Genomic DNA, 9150 nt, shown 5'->3' on the forward strand with positions numbered 1-9150 from the left:
ACATTCACAAACTGTTCAGCCCAGATCTTAACATGTTCCAAACATAGTTTTGGGAAATGCTATATACTATTTCTTTCCTAAGCAATCATTTGCTAATCATCCTGAAGATTCTCAAATGACATGCAATAAATTGGGTAACTATATATTTGTATTTGCCCAATTTTTTATTTACTTAACCTTTGTTCCCGCAGAATTATAATAGTGTTCCCTTTCTCTCACACATGTATTCTACTTTTGACAGTAAGTTATATGGTCACTGTTACAATTTTAGTTTGCCACAGAGTAACCTAATGTTCCCAACCTTATTTTACCAAGGAAGCTGTTTATCCTGTAGCACTTATCAACCTCCTTGGTAAATTCTATTTTATAGCTTTCCTAATTAATACTTAAGATAGTATCTGTCATTAGTTAAATTTTATGAGAATTTATTCCTGTCCTTCTCTTAGCAGTAACCATAAAATTCAGTTGCAGGAAACAGATGTAGTAGAAGAAATGAAGGCACATTGAGGCTTGTGAGAGAAGGTTGCAATCTACAGCTTCTTTTTCAGGTAGAACACTTGCTAAATTGTAGCTGGGGGACATCTGGTCTGTCCTCCTTCTTAGCAGGGTAGTACCAACTCAGCTGTACCACAGTAAGTGGATTATAGCTGGGATTTGTAGCAGCAGGTGTTGCATGTCCCTCGTTAGTCCCCAAACTCTCTCCTTTCCACCACCTGTCACCTATTATCCCCCTTGAATATTGGTGATCAAAACAAATGAACCAACAAAAATACACCGCCCAGTGGCCAGGGTGGAGTTGAACTGCTAGGAGCTTTGTGATCCCTCAGTGTCCATTCAATGTCCACACCAGCTATGACTGAGTTTGGGGGAAGAAACAATCAATATCAGAGGAATCCAGCTGCTCTGGGGAGGTAGCCTTTTGTCTGGGACAGCAAATATTGAAAGAAATATGGCTGACCTGAGAGGTCCATAGCAGAAGAGGAATCCTCTTTAGAAACAGAAACCTATAACTAAGGTGCATTTAAAGTGTCTGTGTCATTTGGTTTGGACCAGTATTACTTTTTATGGAATATGAGAGGGAGTTCAGACTTTTATTATCACCATTGTTACAGGACTTCACAAAGGAGATCATTCAAATCTACGTATATCAAAAACACAACCATGCCTTTAATTTTCTTCAAATATATACTTTTTCAACTTGACTCCCTTTTGACAGCAAATTCACATAAAAATAAATCATTATACTATCCAGGCAAAAAAATACTCATTACATTGAAATAGACACAGGATTCCTGCCAATAAGAAAATCAATTGCAATTTCAAAAAAATTGTTTCTAACTACAACATACCCAGTGTTCTATGGAAGCCATTTTCTGGGGACTATCTGGGTCCCCAAAAGACTTTGCAATACTCTCCCACACCATTTTTAAATATTCATATGCAGTATTTTTTCTTATAAAAATAGCTAACATCTATACATATATTTCATGTGTTCAGGCACCATTCTAAGCACTTTCCATGGATCTGTTCACTTAATCCTTGTACAGTTTAGATATGAGGTGTTCCCTCAAAGTTCATTTGTGACACAATGCAAAAAAAATGTTCAGAGGTAAAAATTATCAGATTATGAGAGCTGTAACCTACTGGTGAATTAATGGATTAACTGTATGACAGGAGAGTTAGGTCACTTTGGATGTGCCTGTCTCTCCTTCTCACTCCCTCACTCTTTGGGTCTCTCACTTTTCCCCTGGCTATTGTGAACTACTTTCCTCCACCACACCCTTCCACCATGATGTTCTGTCTCATCTCAACCCCAGAGCTATGGAGCTGATTGACATAGACTGAACCTCTGATATCATGAGCCCAAATAAACTTTTCCTCTTCTATATTGTTCTTTTGGATATTTTGATCACAGTGAAAAAAAGCTAATTAATAAAATCCTCACAACGATCTTCTGAGATAGATACAAATATTACCAACCCCATTTACACATGAGGAAACAGACTCCGAGTTTACTAACCTACCCATGATTACCTCTCTGGTAAGTAGCAGCTAGTAATGTCCTCACCAACTACCTCTCTCTTTTTATAATATACTGTATCTTTATGTGAAAGCTTTTGAGGAGAAGTACTGTCTTTTACGTTTATTTCCAATATCTCATGGCTTTCTTTAGATGCTGCAAGAAGTGAAGGATATGATAAATATTTTAATCACTAGTAATTATGTTTCAGATAAATGAAAGACCAATGTTCTATGCATATGTGTCAGACAGATTAAGGATTTACTAAATATTTGGTGAATTTTTTTCTGCTAAAGTATACAAAGACTATACCAACATTTCCTAAAAATAGTAAATACTGAGTTATTTTCTACTTCTGTAGTCTATAAAATTAAATAACAATTAAGCAACTGAAATTATATTCAATACATGTGTGGTTATGTCCAAATGAACTCCATTATCAATGTATAACTATAATGCACTAATAAAAACATTAAAAAATTGAACAATATTTCTTCCTAAATAAATATATATGAACACTAAAAAGTATATTTTTATATACTAAAAACAACATTAAACAACATTTCTTCCTAAATAAATATATATGAACACTAAAAGTATATTTTGAACAGCTTTTGGGGGGGGGGGGCAGGGGGGAGTACCAGGGATGGAACTCAGGGGTACTTGAACACTGAGCTACATCTCCAGCCCTATTTTGTATTTTATTAGAGACAGGGTCTCACTGAGTTGCTAAGGACCTTGCTAAATTGCTGAGGCTTTCTTTGAACTCGTGATCCTCCTGTCTCAGCCTCCTGAGCTGCTGGGATTACAGGTGTGCGACACTGCACCCGGTTTGAGCAGCTTTTTTGAACTCTCAATTCTCTCCTTGCACAGGTTAAGACACTGTATTGGGTTAAATAGTTTTCCCTTAAAATTCACATCTCACCAGACACCTAGAATATAACCTTACTTGGAAATAGGGTCTTTGCACAAGTAAATGATTAAGTTAAGATAAAGTCATATCGGTTAAATTAAGCTCTATATCCAATGACTTCAGTCTTTTTTCCTTTTTCTTTTTCTTTTAAATTTTATTTATTTATTTTTGTAAATATCAATGTGATTTAGTTTTTAATGGCTTTTACATATATACAAGAATGGAATGCATTACAATTCATATTACACATGTACAGCACATTTTTTCATATCTCTGGTTGTAAATAAAGTATATTCACATTAATTTGTGTCTTCATACGTGTACTTTGGATAATGATGGTCATCACATTCCACCGTCATTTCTATCCCTTGCCCCCTCCCTTCCCCTCCACTCCTCTACCCTATCTAGAGTTCCTCTATTCCTCTCATGCTCCCCCTCCTTACCCCACTATGAATCAGTCTCCTTATATCAGAGAAAACATTTTGGCATTTGTTTTTTGGGGATTGGCTAACTTCAATTAGCATTATATTCTCCAACTTCATCCACTTACCTGCAAATGCCATGATTTTATTCTCTTTTATTGCTGAGTAATATTCCATTGTGTATATATGCCACATGTTTTTATCCATTCATCTATTGAAGGGCATCTGGGTTGGCTCCACAGTTTAGCTATTGTGAACTGTGCTGCTGTAAACATTGATGTGGCTGTGTCCCTGTAGTATGCTGTTTTTAAGTCCTTTGGATATAGAGCAAGGAGAGGGATAGCTGGGTCAAATGGTGGTTCCATTCCCAGTTTTCCAAGGAATCTCCATACAGTAGACCATTGGTACAAAATAGAAGACACAGAGACTAACCCACCAAATTACATTTATCTTATAATAGACAAAGGTACCAAAAACATACATTGGAAAAAAGATAGCCTTTTTAACAAATTGTGCTGGAAAACTGGAAATTCATATGAAACAAAATGAAATTAAACCCCTAACTATGCACAAAACTCAAAGTGGATCAAGGACCTAGGAATTAAACAAGAGACCCTGCGTCTAATAGAAGAAAAAGTAGGCCCTAATCTTCATCATGTGGGATTAGGCCCCAACTTCTTTAATAAGACTCTTATAGCACAAGAATTAAAATCAAGAATCAATAAATGGGATGGTTTCAAACCAAAAGGTTTCTTCTCAGCAAAAGTAACAATCTGTGAGGTGAACAGAGAGCATACATCTTGGGAGCAAATCTTTACCCCTCACACATCAGATAGAGCACTAATCTCTAGGGTTTATAAAGGACTCAAAAAGCTAAGCACCAAAAAAACAAATAACCCAATCAATAAATGGGTCAAGGACCTGAACAGACACTTCTAAGAAGAAGATATACAATTAATTAACAAATTTATGAAAAAAATGTTCATCATCTCTAGCAATTAGAGAAATGCAAATTGAAACCACTCTAAGATTTCATCTCACTCCAGTCAGATTGGCAGCTATCAAGAATACAAACTGCGAAACTGATGTGACTCCATTTTTGAAAATAAATAAATAACACCAGCTCCTACCTCAAGGCCTGTACTAAGGAATGGAGCTTGACTCTTGTCTTTGGAAAAACCCACAGAGCCTTTCTAGGCACATACCCACCCTGCTGAGTTGTTTGTCTGCAAATAACAGGAGAGATCTGAAGCACCAGGTGTCCCTGACTCAGTTAGGTTAGGTGAAGACCCATAGCAATGCCCTAGCAACCACCAATCAGCATGAGACAGGGAAAACACCTGGGTTGCCAGATGACCCCCCAGTAGTTTATGGTGGTTGATAACATGTTGGGAAACCATGTAATTTAGCAAGTACACCCCTCATGGCTTAAACCAATCAGTTCAAATGAATACCCCTTTTGTACTGATCAATCACTCCTACCCAACTTGTTCCCGTCAGTGAATGTGCTAATCAAGTTTTTTCTCAGCAAAAGAAACAATAAGAGAGGTAAATAGGGAGCCTACATCCTGGGAACAAATGTCAGGAGAGGCCACATCCGGAGCCCCTAAAATTCTTAACTATACTTTAAATTCAGTTATCAAGACAGAATCTCCTAAGATGATTTACATGAGAAATGCACATGCCTGAATGTTGAGAGCCACAGCCGAAGGGGCCCCAGCAAACTTCCAGCTGCCAGCAAACTTCCAGCTGCCGGCTGACGATTGGCTCACAGCAGCCCCAGCAACATCTAGCTGATTGGCTCCTCTGCGGTGATGCTCATTGGACTGTTTCCCTGCCCTTTCAGACCACGGAGCTGCTCATTGGGGGACTTTTTTGGCTCCGCCCACGTGACCCAGCCAATCGGCCTCAAGAGCAGGAGGATTGTGGGAGGTGGAGAGAAGCTTGTGTGGGAGAGAGAGGCTTGGGGAAAGCCGGTGGTGGCAGTTGAGGCTCTGAGGGTTTTTCCTGAGAGACTATTTTGTTTGTCGTGTGTGGTTCTAAAAATAAAGTTACTTTCTTTTGACAAGTGGCTCCTGATTGTGCCCAGCCAGACTGCGGCATTTGGTGGCTCGCACGGGGAGCGACTGAGGGTAAGTGAACTGCTCGCCCCTGAGGGCAGGGCGAGAGGATGGGTAGCCATTTTAAGATTCTTCTTTTGTTATTTTGTTTCACTTTTGTTTTAAGTTGCCTGTCCCTGGAGATGTGTAAGATGGAAGAAAAACCGCTCACATTTGAGGAACAGATAGGGAGAAAGGACGGATGGACATTTCAGGAGGCTATTATAATGATTTTGTGTTGTTCCAATTTTGTTTCACTCAGTTTCAGTTTTGTTAGGCGTTATCTTGTTGGGTTGTATTATAGTAGAAATACGGGATCAGAAATTAGTAAAAAACAAACTGAAAGAGTGTTAAGTAAATTGTTAGAGGAAGGAGGCATCTCAGTAAAATCAAGAACAATCAGGGCATACGTTGATACAATACAAAAATGTAGCCCATGGCTTTTTAAGGAGGAGTTGTTAAATATATCACAATGGAACCATCATGGTGAAGATTTAAAAAGAATAGAAAAGAAAAGCCCAGGGACTCTGCCAGTTGGCACATTGCCATTGTGGACATTCGTATCTTGTTTGCTTAGTCCAAAGCCTTCAGTTCAGACAATGGTAGAGGAAGGAGAAGACATAATGATTCAAGTAAAAGAGAAGGTCTCTCAAGTTAGTCAGACAGAGGAAAAGATTCAAGTAAAAGAGAAGGTCTCTCAAGTTAGTCAGACAGAGAAAGAAAGTGTAAAACAGAAAAAGCCATCAGGGGGAAAGTTACAACAGGAGACTGCTACTAACACCTTTCTATCACCAGAGGGTGTAAGTGTCCAACCAACAGCACCACCTCTACAGGAGACTGCTACTAACACCTTTCTATCACCAGAGGGCGTAAGTGTCCAACCAACAGCGCCACCTCCATATGCTGGGAGGCCCCCAACCCCCGCAGTTGATAGTTGGGATCCTGAGACAAGGTCTCAAATATTAACATGCCCTGTATTTGAGGCAGGAGGGCAGCGATTTTACCAAGTTTTAAATTTCAAAACAGTGAAGCAGCTAAAAGAGGCTGTAACAACCTATGGTCCTCAAGCACCCTTCACTGTAAGCTTGGTCGAATCCATTAACAACTTGAACATGACGCCAGCAGATTGGGCTAATATGTGTAAAGCTGTGCTAAATGGAGGACAATACCTGTTATGGAAGGTTGCCAATGAGGAATTTTGCAAGGAGACGGCTAGGCGAAATGCAGCAGCTGGTTATCCTCAGAGAAATCTAGATATGTTGTTAGGAAAGGGACCTTATGAGGATCAGCAGCAACAAATTGCATATGATCCTGGCGTATACGCACAAATTGCTGCAGATGCAATTAAGGCATGGAAGACTTTACAAGGACATGGAGGTTTACAAGGTCAATTATCTAAGGTAATACAAGGAGCTAATGAACCTTATGCTGAATTTGTAGATAGGCTTATTCAAACAGCTACCAGAGTTTTTGGGAATACAGAACAAGCAATGCCATTACTAAAACACCTGGCTTATGAGCAAGCGAATCGTTGGTGCAGAGATATCATTAGACCATGGAAACATGAAGATTTAAACACATATATTAAATTATGTAGAGACATTAATTAACAAGAGCAAGTCGTGGCAGCTGCAGTAAAACAGGCTTTAGATGCCAGAGACATTAATGAACAAGGGCAAATTGTGGCAGCTGCAGTAAAACAGGCTTTAGATGCCAGGCCAAGAACATGCTACAATTGTGAACAAACAGGACATTTTAAAAGGAATTGCCCCATTGGAGGAGGGTTTAACAAAACTAGGTATCAAAGGAGTAGAATACCAGGTATTTGCCCACGATGCCGTAGAGGGAGACATTGGGCTAATGAATGCCGTTCTCAAACCACCATAGAGGGTACTCCATTATCAAAAAACGAACAAGGACCAGGTGTTTATCCACGATATCGTGGAGAAAGGCATCGGGCTCCATTGCCAAAAAACGGACAGGGGGGCCCAATGCTCCGGGGCCCAAAACCACAAATATACGGAGCACTGGAGGAACCCAGCAACCCCATCAGGGTAGTGCCCAGGACACATTGTCCATCAGATCCCTCATCAGACAAACCAGAGGGAGCGCAGGGTTGGACATCTGCGCCTCCGCCAGAGCAGTACTAACTCCAGAGATGGGAGTTCAAATCATTCCCACAGGGGTGAAAGGACCTCTTCCCAAAGGAACAGTAGGCTTATTATTGGGACGCAGCTCTTCTACTCTAAAAGGACTTATGATAAGTCCTGGGGTAATTGATCCCGATTATGAAGGTGAAATAAAAATTATAGCCAGTTCTCCAAAGGGTATATCAGTAATTTCACCAGGAGATAGAATAGCACAGTTACTAATAATACCCAGCCTACATGATAAATTTTCCAGTCGTACTGTAGAAAGAGGTTCCAAGGGATTAGGCTCCACAGGTGTAGATTGGGCTATGCTTTCTTTAAATTTAGATTCTCGCCCCATGCTAAAACTAAATATTCAAGGACATGAATTTAATGGGCTACTGGATACAGGTGCAGACCTTAGCATCATCTCTCGTCAAGAATGGCCAAAACATTGGCCATTACAACAAGCCACTCAAACGCTTCGAGGCCTAGGAGTGGCGACTAATCCCCATAGAAGTGCAATGGTATTAGATTGGAAGGATCCTGAAGGATGTGAAGGAACTATACAGCCATATGTATTGGATCATCTTCCCGTAAATTTATGGGGACGAGATGTCCTAGATCAATTAGGTTTGACATTAACAAATAACATCAACCAAAATGCACCCACTATTATGACTAGACAAGGTTTTAGGAAAGGAAAAAGATTAGAAAAACAAGAACAAGGTATAGCAGCACCAATACAAATAGATCAAGGAACGGACAGACATGGGTTGGATTTTCAGAAAGGGCCACTGAGACAATAAAAATTACTTGGAAATCAGAAAGACCAGTATGGGTTCCTCAGTGGCCCCTGACTAAAGAAAAGATACAAGTAGCCCATGACCTGGTCAAACAACAATTAGCAGAAGGACATATACAACCTTCTGTATCTCCCCATAATACTCCCATTTTTGTCATCAAAAAGAAATCTGGTAAATGGAGATTAGTGCAAGATTTAAGAGCCATTAATAATGAGATGGTTATTATGGGACCTGCTCAATCAGGGATTCCTCAGTTGTCTGCTTTGCCAAAAACCTGGTATGTTTTAGTTATAGATATTAAAGATTGTTTTTTTTCAATTCCAATTCATCCTGAGGATAGTCCACGTTTTGCATTTACTATCCCTGCACTGAATCATGAAGGTCCTGATCAGAGATATGAATGGAAAGTACTCCCTCAAGGGATGGCTAACAGCCCAACTATGTGTCAAATTTATGTTAACAAAGTAATCCAGCCACTTAGAAATCAAAATCCTGAACTACAAATATTTCACTATATGGATGATGTATTATTAGCACACAAAGATAAAAACACATTGCTAGAATGTTATGCCACACTTACAAACTTATTAAAAAATTATAATCTAGAGATAGCAATAGATAAAGTACAATTAAATTTTCCAATTAATTATTTAGGAGTTCTATTATCCTCAACCATGGTCCGTCCACCAAAAATTCAAATACGAGTAGATCAACTCAAATCACTTAATGACTTTCAAAAGTTATTAGGAGACATAAATTGG

The sequence above is a fragment of the Marmota monax genome, unplaced genomic scaffold (genome assembly GCF_021218885.2).
Source record: "Marmota monax isolate L192 unplaced genomic scaffold, Marmota_monax_Labrador192_F-V1.1 WCK01_AAM20220418_F8-fsc00110, whole genome shotgun sequence".
NCBI classification, from domain to species: Eukaryota; Metazoa; Chordata; class Mammalia; order Rodentia; family Sciuridae; genus Marmota; species Marmota monax.